At 38.0% G+C, this 15106-nt stretch overlaps 1 long non-coding RNA gene across 1 annotated transcript; it reads left to right on the top strand.

Annotated features, from left to right (window-relative positions):
- Positions 1–6512: 6512 nt before the first annotated feature.
- Positions 6513–8629, top strand: LOC136287806 (uncharacterized). Its single transcript, XR_010720348.1, has 2 exons — positions 6513–6661; positions 7442–8629. It is a non-coding gene; the product is annotated as an uncharacterized lncRNA (long non-coding RNA).
- Positions 8630–15106: the final 6477 nt, after the last annotated feature.

Raw genomic sequence — 15106 nt, forward strand, 5'->3', positions numbered from 1 at the left:
CTTTATAACTGCAACAATTACATCCTGGGAAGAACGGTGAATTCAATGTTGATTTTCTTCTGGGACCAGTAAATATCAGAATCTCTTAGCCATTAACATGGAAGAGATGGTTATGAGACCACTTGTGAAATCGCCTTGTCAGGAGAAAAATATCTTCATTTCTTGAGAGAAAGAAATATCTTTCATTTCTTGGTAAGACCATTGGCTTTGTATAGACAGAGAGGAGACCTATTCTCTTCAAGTTCACAGCTACTGGAAAGTAACAAGAGAATAAAAAAACATCAGTCAGAAATATCTAATGACACCACCTTGTAGAATTAAATTAATCAGAGAAAAGTTGTTTTCCATAAAAGTTTCCCCATGGATTCTTTCACTAATTTGGTGGGAAAGTGGCATATAATAGTCTATTTTCAACTACCCAACTTCTTTTATAAATCAGCCAGAACATACTGCATACTGCCTCCTCATCACTATCCAGCTAAGGATAACATGTAACTGCTTTTAGGAAATGTAAAATAAGCTCAATGATCATTCTTTTTTTTTTTTTTTTTTTTTTTTTTTTTTTTTTTTTTTTATTCCTGAAAACAATGTGCCACAGTTCCAAGGCAAGTTTTGGGAAAACTGGTGGGTGTTTATAGCAGTAAAATTACATCTTGCAATTAAATTTCAAAATCTCTTCCCCAAGAGATATAAACTCCATATCTTTGTGCATATGTATGTACATATTTAGGGATTGCTTTACCCATCAGAGAAAGAGGCAGTGTTGGGAGGCTGGAATATGGCAGTTCCTCAGTAGCTGATGCTCTCACATTTTAAAAGAGGGTTGAAGAATAGCACCCTCAAGAAGCATTAGAATTCTATGTCAGAAGAATACTGTGTCAAACATAGAAGCTCACTTGCATCCTGTCAGGGAGTACTGGTAGCTCACCTGGCATACAGAATTGTAGCAAGCAGATAAGAATTGATCATATCAACATAATTTTTCATTTTTTTTTGTTGTGTTATCTCTCTTCCAAATATAGATGTGCCATTTCTGCTTACAAGTGGGGTCAGTCAGTTTCACACACATTATTCTCTGAATTCCTATGGATGTTCTTATACTGGTTTTATATGGATTCCAGTGTAAAATATATTCTTTGACCATAGAGTTTATTTTCTTGACAATATTCTTCCTGGTGATAAAATTTCATCCAGTGCAGTTTATAGTGATTATTCTAATACTTTTCCAGCTGACATCAGCCAGGACTGTGCCTCTGCAACCACACTAAGGCTGTCCTATTTGTCTAATTATGTTCAGGGAATGCAAGTCCATCCACACTTCATTGAAAACATTGTAAACATTTTTTTCCTTATTTAATGTCAGAGTTGTATGTTTTAGATTATATATTAAAACTTGCATAGTTACTAGACTCTTATGGCACAAAGCACAGGACAGGCAGAGTTTGCAAATTTCATTAACGTGTTTTGATTTAGTTTTTGGATGTTCTAGTGGTTTTTATTGTTTTAAAATATTGGCAAAAGTACAGACAACAGTATCAAAGCCCTAAAGGTTAGAAAATGCAGCCAAATGCATAAAGGACTCTTACCCAACCAACAAGACACTTAGGGAATATATTGGCTCACAAAGAAGATGAGCAAAACTTTTTATATTTTCCCACAAACTGAACTGATTTTCACTGCAGTTCTTGTGGTAATCACTTATTCTCAGATACAAAAACTGAGCTACACCCCTGCATATGTAAATAAAGAAATATTTTTAAATTAGAAGGTAGGGACCAAAGTTTAAAAAAAATGTAGAAGGGTGAGAAAAGAGGAGGGTTATAACAGCACTAAATAGCTACAAAGCAAGGTATATAAGCATCTTAATGCTAATGAATGCAATCTTAAAAAGTTGCATACTGTCATTTTTGCCTACAGCTCTAGTGAAATGAGAAGTAAGGAAACTTGGATACGCAGCTGCATTCAGAGCACTGAGGAAGGAAGCTGGGTAGATTTCTAGGAATGCTGGAACAGAGGACTTGAACTAAATATGTTTCCTAAGGATAGACTTTATTTTGATTTTGGAAATGAAACCAAATTCCTCTTAAGCAGATTTTTTTTTTTTTTTTTTTGTAAAAGAGAAAGTTCTAATGTCAAGAAGTTGAGGATAATATGAAAAATCTTAATGTAGCAGGTGTATAATTTAATATACGGCTTATTAAATTTTCCTACATTTTATTTTCACATGGTGTGAGCACTGTGGTGTGTAGCCATTAGCTGAGTGTTCTCTTTCCTTCCCCTTCTTTATAGTATTCTGCAAGAAGTTTTATGACAAGTCACACTATGGGGATGACTGGCTAAGGCATCAAAAGCAATCTTGCCTGAAGCTCATTTCTATATTGCATAAGATTTGAATCATACCAAATGTTTACTCTTATAATGCAGTCCTTGTTCTTTTTAAACTGCCATTGTCTGGTGCTTTGAATAACCAATTTGGGACCATATTTGCCCTCATTTATGTCAAGAGCAAGCTTGGAGTCAAAGGAAGTTGATTCAGATCCTCAGATAAAAGGTATTAGGTTGCATATGCATGCATTGCCCTTGGTTTAGGGATAGACTTTACAAAAATTGGTTTTGGATGCATAGGCTTTGGAAACAAACACAAAAATGAATAAAACTTTTTTGTTGCCACAGATCAGTGTGAAATGATGTTTCTATGAAAAAAATCCTTAATACTATGATGCTGCTGATACAAATGTGGCAGTAATACTGTCTGGGGACTGTTTGAGGAAAAAGAAAAATGGTTTCATTGTTTACTTAGAAAGGACTTCAAAATGAGCAAGTAAAGGACTGCTTTTATTATCTTATTGCTGAAATTTTGCGTCAGAGGACTTTGTATTAGTTTTTCTGTCTATAAGGTCTTAGTCTGAAAAATCAGGAATGTGGGTTTTTTTAAAAGTTATCTTATGCTTATACCCCTTAGTTTTAGCCTTATAGATACTTTTCCATGGCTGGGGGGGGGGGGGGGGGAGGGGGGGGAAGAGGAGGTTGTTTGCAAGTCAGTCATCTGATCTGGATACTTGTAGCACATTTGTTTCTTTCCTCATTACGAACTTTTGAGTTTTGTCTAGAAAAAAAAGTGTGGACTACAGAAAATATGCTTTATCGGGGAGAGCTGTATTTATATGATATGAAGCCACAGGTTTTGATGCCTTTACTGCTTTTGAGTTGAGAGAAGTTTTCATGAAGAATATTTATTGCGTTGTTACATTAGGAGTTTCTGTGGTGGTGTTATGAACATTAATTTCATGCCTATTATTTCTGATTCTTTACATGCTGTTAAAAGCTTTCTTTCTTTTACTCCTCTCTCTGAAAATTTGTGAATAAATATAGATTTCAAATTTATGGAACTGCTGAGTTTCTATAAATATGCAGAATTCCCTTATATAAGTGAGAAGAGTAAAGGAAAAAAACATAGAAAATAGAGTTGGCAGAGGTTTGTGGAGGTTATGTAGTCTATACTCAGCCTCAAGAATTCAACTCTGCCACCTCGGCAAACATTTGTCTAATTCCTCCTCAGAAGCTCACAGTGACAGAGATTGCACAATCACCCAAGGCAATCTGTTCCCACGCCTAGTGATTCTTGAAGATAAAGGGGGTTTTCTGATATCTAACCTGAAATTCTGTAGCTGTAATTTGAGTGTATTTCTTCTTGTCCTCTTTCCAAGGACATGAAGAAGAGATTATTCCTTTGCTCTTTGCAGCAGCTTTTTCTGTACTTATAGACTCTTATCAGGTCTTCTCTTCTGTAGACTAAACAAACCAAATTCGTTTTCAATTACAGTTTAATGTTACTTAGCTGTCTGTGACACATAATGTGGAAGAAGCATTTGCAAAATACACAGCATTAGGACAGTTAAAGTTTCAGAAGACACACATGCAGTGTGGCTAGCTCTTGGTTAGCTCTGCACTTCATGTGCTTCTGTCCAATTTATTTCCTAAATTTAAATTTAGAGCTTTGTCCCACACTTGTTTACAAGTCTCTATACTCCAGAGCTGAGTTCAGGTTCCAACAACTCATGCAACCAACAGAGTAATTGATTCGAGAGTTTTAACTGAGGTTAGTGTTTCCTAAGGTCAGCTAAAACTGACAATTAGAGCAATCAGAAAGGAAATAACAGTGCCTTAACATTGGTCTATGGCTGTAAAAGAAGATTCTGTAGTACAACTTCATAGGAAGCTGTTCTCGGAAAAAATAAGATAGTTCTTTCTACTGATGTATTATTTAGCCAGCTGTAGTTTTTTGTTTGTTTGTTTTTTGTTGTTGTTGTTTTCCTGAAAGGAACAAGGGGATTCATAACAAAACTGATAAATACATTTAATTTGAAAAGAATAAGTGAGTAATCTTGTTAACTATTTCTAAATTCTTTCATATTCATGAAGATCTTAGAAATTGTCATTCCTGACACATCTCATAGAACCACAGAAATATGGAATATGCTGAGTTTAAAAAACCCATCAAGATCATTAAGTCCACCTTCTGAGACTACACAGGGCACTTCAAGAATCACACCATGTGCCTGTGAGTGTTGTCCAAACTCTTGAACTCTGTCAAGGCTTTTCCATGACCACTTCCCGGGGGAGCCTGTTCCAGTGCCCAACCACCCACTGGGTGAAGAACTTTTTCCTAGCCCTCCTCTGACTCAGCTTCAGGCCATTTCCTCAGGTCCTGCCGTTGGTCAGGAGACTGAAGAGATCAGTGCCTGCCCCTCTGCTTCTCCTCATGAGGAAGCTGTAACTGCAGTGAGGTCTCCCCTCAGTCTCCTCCAGGCTGAACAGACCAAGTGCCCTCAGCTGTTCCTCATGCAGCTTCCCCTCTTGACCCTTCACCATCCTCACTGCCCTTCTTTGGACGCTATCTAATAATTCAATGTCTTTTTATATTGTGGTGCCCAAATCTGCCCCCAGCACTGGAGGTGAGGCTGCCCCAGTGCAGAGCAGAGTGGCACAATCCCCTCCCTTGCCCGGCTGGTGATGCTGGGCTGGACGTACCCCAGGACAGGGTTGGCCCTCCTGGCTGCCAGGGCACTGCTGATTCATATCAACTTTCCTCTGACCAGGACCCACAGGTCCCTTTCCACAGTGCTGATCTACGGCCTCTCATTCCCTAGTCTCATGATTCTTAGCATTTAAGGCTATCTGGGTTTTGTGTGAAAGAAAAAGCTAGCTAGTCACTTCATCACTAATGTCCAAGTGCTGTTCTTTCAACTGTTTCTCTTTCTTTTTCAACATGAACAATGAAGGGCTTATACAGTTCTCTTTTTTAAAGAACAAAACATATTTGTCATGATCTGTTCATTTTGTTATGGTTAGCATAAAAAAGGACTGACAGAGTGATAAGTTTATGTGGCTTCAGGTAAAATAATCTGGAAAATTTATTCATCTTGACTTGTACAAATTATTATTTGAAAATGCTTTATTGAAGACCATGTTATCTAATCTATACAGATGAAGGTTTTCCATCTCATCATGTCAACAGATGAAAACGACCCGTTGGTGTTTCAGCAAAGTATCTAGGCTCTGCTGAGGGACAGCAGGGTGATATGGATGGGCTTCCAGGCAGGCAGTGAGAACAGATCACAGTTCCCTATGGCTTCTCTTTCTCCGAGTGGTAGCACTTAGGACTGAGCTTGAAACTGAGTTATAAAGGATATGACTAGCAAGTTTTCTATTCAAATACATCATCTTCTAATTCCCTTCTGCAAAAGTGGCAAGGAGATTTTTATCTCTATGCTGGTTTCTCAGTGCCAATTTCTTGCCTTCCACAATATTCAAACAACCACAGTTTTGAATTATTCCATTATTTTGTGAGCAGCCTTGCTGACTACTGGCAGACAGATTTTGGACAGAGAAAATTCTGGGAGAGATGAGCTGTTTCTCCAAGTTCAGCTGTCAGGCTCACAGGAATTTGCTGTGCATTTCTGTGCACTTGAAGCATGGTTGGTCAGCTGGTGTCACCCACCAGATTCCTCTCTGGAGAGAATTCTAGTGTAAGGAATGAAGAACCACTTGAAAGTAGCCACTGATTTGTGTAAGGAGGTCTTTTTCCCATTGATGTGTCCAGTTCCCCAGGCCAAAGTGTGTAGCTCCTCTTCTAGAAACAAAAGGCTCTATCCAAGTGACAGAGATCAAGAAAATGACTTTGTCACCACTCTGGGCAGATGCTATAGAAAATTAACTTGGAATCCATCAAGGATGTAAATGTTTGTGACACTAAAACAGAAACTACAGGGAATACAAATCTGTCTTGCATTTTCTGTGTTATGTCCATTTGTATAATATCCTTTGCTAAGCTTTTTTTTTTTTTTTCCTCTCCTGAGCTGGTTTTTTTTCTTAGCAAGATACCATAAATTGGAGCATTGCCAACACAGATGATGCTGTGTGCTGAACAACAGCTGCTCTTTTAATCTCATACTTCCCTTGATGCCTAACACCTGGAGGCCAGTTCACATCTCTGTTCCTGAGTAGCCTTTTTAGGGAAAGGAATTGCAACACGATTCCCACTTCTCCTGCTGAAGTGGTTCTTCAGGACAGGATGCAGCAAAGCTTGGCTCATCCATGGTGATCGCAGACATTTTTCCTGTGTGTTAAGTAAGTCTAGAAGATTTGTTTGAGAAAATAAGTAAGTACTTGCTGGAGTCTTCTTTTACCTTCACAGAAAGAACAGCTTTCTTCTGTCAGGCACCTTCAGCCAGGCAAAGGCATGAGTGTCCCTTGGGCTAACAGGGTGCAAACCCTCTAATGGGCTGCTCATCATCAAGGCTATGAGGATGCTTGTGGTCTGTATTCAGGCCACACAGGTCACTGATGACCTCCTTCAGTTCTCAATCCTCTCATATTTCTATTTCATAACTCTCTATAGAACAATGACAGTTCAGTTCAGGCCACCCTCTCCTTGGACACAGACACCTAACACATCTGAATCCTTTCGTCTGGGGAGCATTGAGCCACACATCTGAGGAGGTGCTGTGGTGAAGGAGATGGAGCAGCCACGTCCACATGCACTCCTGCCCTCTTCTTCTCTGGCCTGGGCAAATCAACTAGGAGAGACATCCCGGGTAGGGACAATAGCTCCTCACACAAATGGTCCCTGTAGAGATAATTACTTCAAGGGATGTAAGGCACCTGTTTTACCAGCTTTTATTAATCTTTTGAAGTCTGTTTATTGTTACCATTTCTCTTTCCCAGTTCCACCTAAACTCTGTTTCATGTCTATGTTGTAGTTTTTTCTAAGTAATACTTAAAAAAAAAATTATTAGTAATTGCCTCTCCAGTTTCTGTTTTGCCTCCCCTCCCCCTTTCCCACCGGCTTTATTTTCTGCTTTTAATTGTGTTTTGCTTTGCAGGAGAAATGAAAGACTGTTTACTGATCCTGTCCCCACCCTTTCCTTTCCTGTCACAGCTGGTCCTTGAAACTCGTTGGAATAATAGCTCCGCATGTTCTGTTCCCTGTCGCCTCCCCCTGTCTCTTACAAATGAGTTTTGGTATTGTTGAAAGATTCCAGATGAAACTGACAACTCAGAATATCTCAAACAGACCCTACTGAAAGAAAAGTGATTTAATAACATAAAAATATAGTTGCTACCGAATTCTCTATTTTAATAGTGAACAAGGGGTGAAGGAAGATTTGGATCATCTTGGATGGACCCAGTATATGCTTTCTTCTGATGAGCAGCCTGGTATTTCGATGGACTATGTTGAATGAATTCCACTTTTTATCCATCTGGAATATTGATGCAAACGGGAACAGACACCTAAGAGAGGAAGCCTTTTGTACTGGGGAGGAGGGATTCCATTATTTCTCTTTAACTCTGGACATTGAAAGTGGAAGCTGAAGAATAAGCCCCTGGGAGAGTGGGAGGAATGGAGCTATGCTAGCAGATAAAGATGCTTTATTTTCATGTTAAACAGAAAGTTCAGGACATGTTGACAGAGCAACAAAACAGATGAGGTGGGTTTTTTACAATCATCCTTAATGTTATACTTTTTCCATGTGCAATGTTTGCTGAGTGAAATTTTAAAAAAACATGCAACCAGCTAAACAAACAGATTTTTGGCATCATTTCATTAAAAAAAGAAAAAAAAAAGAAAGAAAAAAAAAGAAAGCTGAAGATTAATAAAACAAAAAAGAAAAGGACTCTTCCACCCATTCATATTGCATGGAATTCAAGTGGCAGGCTGGTTAATGGTTAACCTAGTCATGCCTATAAATGGTTTATAAATTGATCAAAGGCATACATGATCCCAGTTTTTATTGGAACAGTTGTCTGAGCAACAGCAAGTGACTACATCCTGGTCTTGCAATGGGAGGTGCCCTTCCTTTTGGGAAGGCAATCCAAGTTGTTACACGGTTACATAGCTTTGGTATTTTACCTGAAAAAATAGCGCAAACGTTACGACTGTCCTGTAGGAGTGTGTCCAAAATCTGCCTTCTGTGTATGTGAACTTATTCTGATGTAATTTTGGGGAGGAAAATGCAATCTTGGCATGCAATAAGGGCATAATTATCAGCACAGCCTTGTCTCATGGATAAATACAAATTTTAAAAATCAAATAAAAGTTTTTAGATGTTTTAATTGTAATTCAAAATATTTGAATCTTTTTGGCACTGTGAATCCAAACATTGCTTCCAGTTGTACAATAACAAGTGAAAAGCTGGACTTGAGAGCATTCACTACCGATCTCACCAACTCATTTAGGGTTTTTATTGTGTAGAAGCACAAGCTATTGTGATTTCAGACTCCTTTGTCTACTAATACATTCAAAAATACTTTTCATCAAATTCATGCAGCACTGCAAATTTTCATGTGCAACTCAGAGAAAATAAAAAGTTCTTATTTGGAAACCCACATAATTCTGTGACTTCCCAGAAATGCTTTTCTGCAAGCTGAATTAACTCACAAGAAGAGGTCCTGTGGGAAGGTCAAGGCAGCAGAAGATGGGAAAACTTGCCCACTTTACTGTTAACATACCAGTCCTCCTTAAAACATGGTGGACTCATCTGCTTTGCTTATGTCTGACTTTGGTATTTGCAGTCAGAGCTTTTCTTCCCCAGATGTTTTGTAGCATTCCTTGGAATATTTTTGGCAGGAACTACCTTGATTTAACCAGCCTCCATTGAAGAAATTGGAATGAAAGTGTGCTTGTGGTTTGACTGTGGCATTATTTCATCTCCCAGGCATTGCTTGTTCTAACAAATACAAATAAGCATAACATGGTCTGGTGCAAATACATAGCAAGGTTTTGTCATTGCTAGAATGATTTTTTTTGTTACAAGAATGATGGCAAAATGTAACAAACTCAGTGCTGTCAAAGCTCATTAATTAGCTAGTATTACTGAAATGAATAGGAAGCAGTCTAGCTGGGTAGAATCCATATCATAAGTCAATATGTTAGACACTCTCAGGGTCTCCAGAGCTGGGTTTTGCCTTTCTTTAGTACATGAGGAAGAGTTATCATTTTGCTATATGTATAGCAAAATGATCTTTAGAAGTTCAGATTAAGTTCAAATGGTGACTCAAGACAATGTTCCAAGACAAGTGAATGCTTAAGATACCAAACTTTCTATGCTACATTATGTGCTTTATTCATAGCCTAAAACTTGTCTGGATAAATAAACTTTTAGTTTGACTTCACTGTTATTTGCTTTTTAACATGAGTTCCCACTAAAGGTTTATTAAAGAGTTCAAGCATTTCATAAGGAAGATGAAGGGAAATGTTAAAGTATTATCATGGAAAATAACATAAGGGTTAAATTAGGCCAAGGGAAGCACATGCGGTTACTTGCCTTATGAGGGGATGTGAATGATGTAGACTCTATGTAGTATCATGATATTTCTCCATTCTCTGTTGAACTGTTTCGTTACTCTGGCACAAATCCAATACTTGTCTTTAGCTATCTGTTTAAACTTCATGGGTAAGAAAATAATGCCAGTACAAATTCTACTCCACACTACTGCTGTTGATGGCTTTGTGTCTACATGAAACACTGAGCAAGTTCATTTCCAAGATTGAAGTTTTTTTGTACCGAGATGCTTTGCTTGGCGTTTTAAACAAAAGACAGCCTTGTCTTCATGTGTGTGGACACTTCTAAATATCCTCATGGCTGTTTAGCACCAAACCAAGACTAATCTAAACCAAAGAAACCAAGACTAATCTAGTTAACACATTAAAAGAGGCAAAAATCTGTCACACTGTATAAGCTGAACCTTTCTGAAGCTAGTGATTTTTTATTATATTAAACTTGTTATGCTAACAAAATTTTTCTGAGGGTCAATGGTGTTTTGGGATGTTCACACACAGGCAACACAGAAAGAGGGTTTAGGGGCTTGTGTTAGCTGTGTGTCTGCTTCTAGCAGAAGCTCCTAGAGCTTTTACTGCTCTGGGATTGTTGTATATTTATACTTCTCAATACGAACTTGATGGGTGCAGGGCCTTAAGGCTAGAAAGAGATCAGAGCTTGGGACATTGCCTCTGCCTGATACTTTTGGCCAACTAGAGAAACTAGAAGGTCTGCAGACAAAAGAGGAAGACAAAGATTTGGAATGTTATCTCTCAACTTTTGTAGGCAGCAATGGAAAGACATATGCTCTTTTAGCAAGGTGCCATTCTGTTTACCTTCAATAATATTTTTTTTTTCTGGTTTGATAGTGAAAAGTGTGGTGGTTTCTAAAACATACAGTTACAATATTTAGCTGGAAAACCTTTCTGTTTGTTATTCAGCCTGAGTCCTGAGACACCTTCAGCTTGATGATCACTGAAGCTAAAATTGTGCTGTTAAAAAAAGTTAAAATTAGGAAATATATTTTAAACTCAGAAATGCATTCAAAATTAAAAATCCTCTAGCTTGCCCCCTTTAAAAGACTAGGCCTTTGCTTTTTTGCCAAATGCTAAACTCTCCTGGCTCCACAGTAATCTACCCCTGCCTTCTCCACTATAGACAACCTTTCAATGGCAACTGCTAGTAATGATATCTGCAGCCCTATTTGTTGGATTATGTAATGCCTTTATTTACAGCCAGTCTTCTCTGCTGCCCAGGTTTGTTCCAGAAGTAACAACACAAGTTGCCATTTCAAGCACTTCATCTATTCAGACCTCAAAGTTTTTTTTCTGACTGATTGTTTCATAGCCAAGAAAAGTGTCTTTAGGTTTTTTTTTACCTAATTCTAATACCAGGCGTTCAGGGCATGGCATATATCTTGCAGATATGAGACACTGAATCAAAGTAAAACAAAAAAGTTCCTCAACGACAGTATCTCTGTATCACAGTTTTGTCCTATATGGACTGTGTTATGGTGAAGGCATTAATAGTTTAGTGTTTCTTGAAGGAATTAAAAAGGATACCTGGTCCAAAATGTGCTATGAAACTACCAGGTAAATACTTCAGAAAGCTTCAGCATGAAAGTAAGCCACTAGTGTTAAGAAAGGGTTACTTGAAAGTTCTCAATGGTTTCACTCAGTTATTTCAGATTATATTGCTGAGTGCTTTTCACCTCAGCCTTGCAGACCAAATAATTAAAGATTTTGTCCAAGTAAATATGCATTCTCCTCTTTGAAAAAAACCCAAAATAACAGATTCAAATCAAGTCTCCACTATCCAAAGACCAAGTATTTTTCTTTTCTATTTCTTCAGATATACCTTCGGCTTGGAAAGACTTTTTTATGTCACATTTATGGCAAAATCCAATATTCAGTATTTGAAGCTAAAAGGTGTTCATTCATCCTGACACACATGCTCTACAGCAGCAATACAAATATATCTCAGACAAGCTGCGTGACACAGCAGGCAGAGGACAAGACATCTATTCAGGGGACAGAGCATCTGTTCCTGACCCTCACATAGTTCTGCCATGTGACTGGAGGGGAAACGATTCTCCTCAGCTCTGGTTTCTTTGTCTGTGAAAGTGGAGATAGATATTCATATCTGCCTTCTGATGTGCTGTAGAACATCAATGAAAAATGAATTTTTGAGCTGTGCTTAAAAGTGTTGTGCTTACAATCACATCAACACTGTTACTGAGAGGAATAAGTAAAGCAAGAAATTATTCATCATACTCTTTTAAAAAAATATACTTTCAAGCCATAACCTTTACCTGATACTACTTTTCACTGAAGAAAGTAATTGTTTTCTTTTTCAGACTTAAACTTCTGACCATTCAGATTGACAGTTAACTTGGGATTCTATTTACAGGTTAGGCTTTATATGTTTGTGTGAATTACTAAGACCATTTATATGTCAAGAGCAGAATCAGCAGCACAGTCATGACACGCAGCCTTTAAAAAGCCTTTTATTTTTTTCCTGAAGACCTTGCGTAAAAGAAGATATGAGGGATAAAGATTTGAAAAATGTTGGCATGTCTATTCAGATGTATTCTCCAACACCAAAAAAAGCCTTTTTTACATAAAAATTCAGTAAATGGGTGACAGGGGCTAGGTCTGTAAGCCAGTTGATCTCAGAGTTTAATGAAGGAGAAGGGGTAGGTGTAACTGATAAACTGTGAAGAACTTGTAAAGAGTCTTTCATATGGATGCAGAAAAACAAATCAAAACAAAACAAAAAAGGGGTAAGGGAAGTGTAGAAAATAGTGTTTTGAATACCATCCTGAAGAGATATGAGTTCCTGAATTCCTGAAAGCCAGAGAAAAAGAGATGCCTTGAGTAAGAGAACCATGTCCTTTGTGATGCCTAAGGATGAAGCACAAACAAGTGGGAGGATTCAGACTGCCCAAGGTCACCTGAGGGTTCTTCAGTAGCCTATATCTAGACCAATGTTAATATGTCATCTCATTAGAAAAATAAACAAGTCTAACTCATTTTTTATTCCAATACTTCAGTTATCACCAGAGAAAATTCAAAATTTGATTGAAATATTGAAATGTATCAAATTATTCATAAGCAGATTTTGCATTATTACATATTTGTACAGTTCATTGACCTATTTTGTTTGCCAGCTTCTCCATTTCTTTAAGCATTTGACTTCTGAATATTCTGTCTGTCTTCTTTGGTGAAAGTCTGTGTTTCATGCCTTTCTTGTTTTTTAGATGAGACAAAATATTTGAGCCACAGCAACCCCATACTGTTGTGTTTTTATACTGGTTATATACTTAACTGAAGTAGAAATTGATCTCAGATCCTACTGGTGTGACTTTAAGATTAATTTAAAATATATAGACTTCAGGGCAGGGCAATGATAGTGAACTAAGAGATGGGCATGAAGAGGCTGCTGAACTGACATATTCTAATTCACATCCATTGAGCACTGATGTGGGGCTTTTCCTTTTGAGTGGTAAAAGGCCTGGCAACCTGTAAGCACAAAGTTGTTCCTGTTTCTGCAAGCTCTTTTGTAAAACTGAGACTAGCAGGAAGCTAGAAGATGTGATTAATCTTTTTGAAGTCTCTCCTCTTCAACCGCTGTGTAAGGGGAGACCATGTTAGTGGGCACACAGAGTAAAGTCACAGGTCAAGGCAGTCATTCACAGAGGACTGGAGACAGGCATGTGAGAACAGCTGATACCATGCTTCAGCATGATGGAGGGGAAGTGCTTCTGCTGTGATAAGGATAGTTTTGACTTCAGAGTAATTGGTGGAGATGACTGTTGGGGAAACCTCCGTTTCTGTGTGAAGATTATTTATTTAGAGAACCGTGGGGACATCCAGGGACTAGGGACAGCCAGTCCATAAACACATACTATAGGGAATGTGCCCTACAGCAACAACCCTAATTCAATGACTGTGAACGTTGTGAGACCAGGAGGGGAATGAATCACAGATTGCAGTGAAGCTTGAGTGCCTTTTCTGTAAGGCATCTCCTATGCCTACTTTAGGAGGATCCAAAGTTCCACTGGAACACATGGTAGAGCTGCAGGTGAGTTGTGTTTAAGGCAGCTGGGACTGTTTGAGGCTCTTGTTTGCCTGGGAATCTGAAAAGTAATCAGAATGACCTGCTCTACCTTTTTTGTTTATCATTCCAAAACAGGTAGGAGGAAGAAACCAGTGAAGGACATAAAAGTCACCTAAGACAGAGTTTTCTGGACTAGAGAGGCTATCTAATAATTCGTATCATTCTTTGTTTAAATAAAAGCTTCACTGATGCTTTGTTCAGCTGATGGCACATACACAGTGGCATGAACTTTTTTAGTGTCTCTTTCCAGCCTGCAGCCGTAAGTATAAAATAAGAATATGGAAAGTGTTGCCTTACAGCACAGGAAAACCAAAACACCCGAAAAAAGATTTTGTTCTCATGATTCAATTAAACAACACAAGACTGGCTAGAAATAATTTTAAGTTCTGGATTTGAAACACCACCTTTCATGTAATATAATCCCATGTTTCTGTCCTGTAATGGTGACAGAGAGCCTGAACTGTCTAGTCTCAAAACAAAAAGTGTACAGATTCCATAAATGGTATCAGCCATAGAGCAACCAAGGGAAGAAGCAGTCTAACTCGCGTGATTATCGTTATATAAGTTTTGGATTTCTTTCTAAGTTTTCAGTTTTCTAAGTTTTCAGTCACTATAAAACTGTCATCACCTGCCAAAAAGGTGCTGAGGATGTCACAATCATTTTGTCTCACAAATGCCAAATGCTTCAGAGCACAGAGAACTGGACAACCCTAATGCTACTCCCTCAAGTTTAAGAAAATTTATCCTTTGTAGACTTGACCTGACATAAATAATCCAGACATCCAAAAGAACAGAAAGACTTCATTTAAGTTTGGCTTTCACTCCTGTCAAAATAAACATATTATTTAATGATATGGTGCAACGTGCTTGCAGTGTCTGCATTTTTGTGAGAGATTACTGAATCATTTGCCTGCATCAGAAGTTTCATGAAATTCCAATCAAAGGGTAAACCCATCCTTTTGTTTGGGGGTAAGCAAATGTGCTGTAGATATTAGGTCTGTCAGGTGTATCATGTCATAAAGAGTTAACACAGACACTGTGTACTCAGGTTGCACTTCCATCTGTGATTATTTTGCACTCAGAGCAGCCTAAGCAATGAGAGTGCTACCTTCAGATTAAAAAAAAAAAAAGGGAATTTAAAAAGAAATGTGTGTGAAATCCAACAT

Source organism: Chamaea fasciata, unplaced genomic scaffold (assembly GCF_029207755.1).
Source record: "Chamaea fasciata isolate MVZ Bird 193981 ecotype frontalis unplaced genomic scaffold, bChaFas1.0.hap1 SCAF_3, whole genome shotgun sequence".
NCBI lineage: Eukaryota > Metazoa > Chordata > Aves > Passeriformes > Sylviidae > Chamaea > Chamaea fasciata.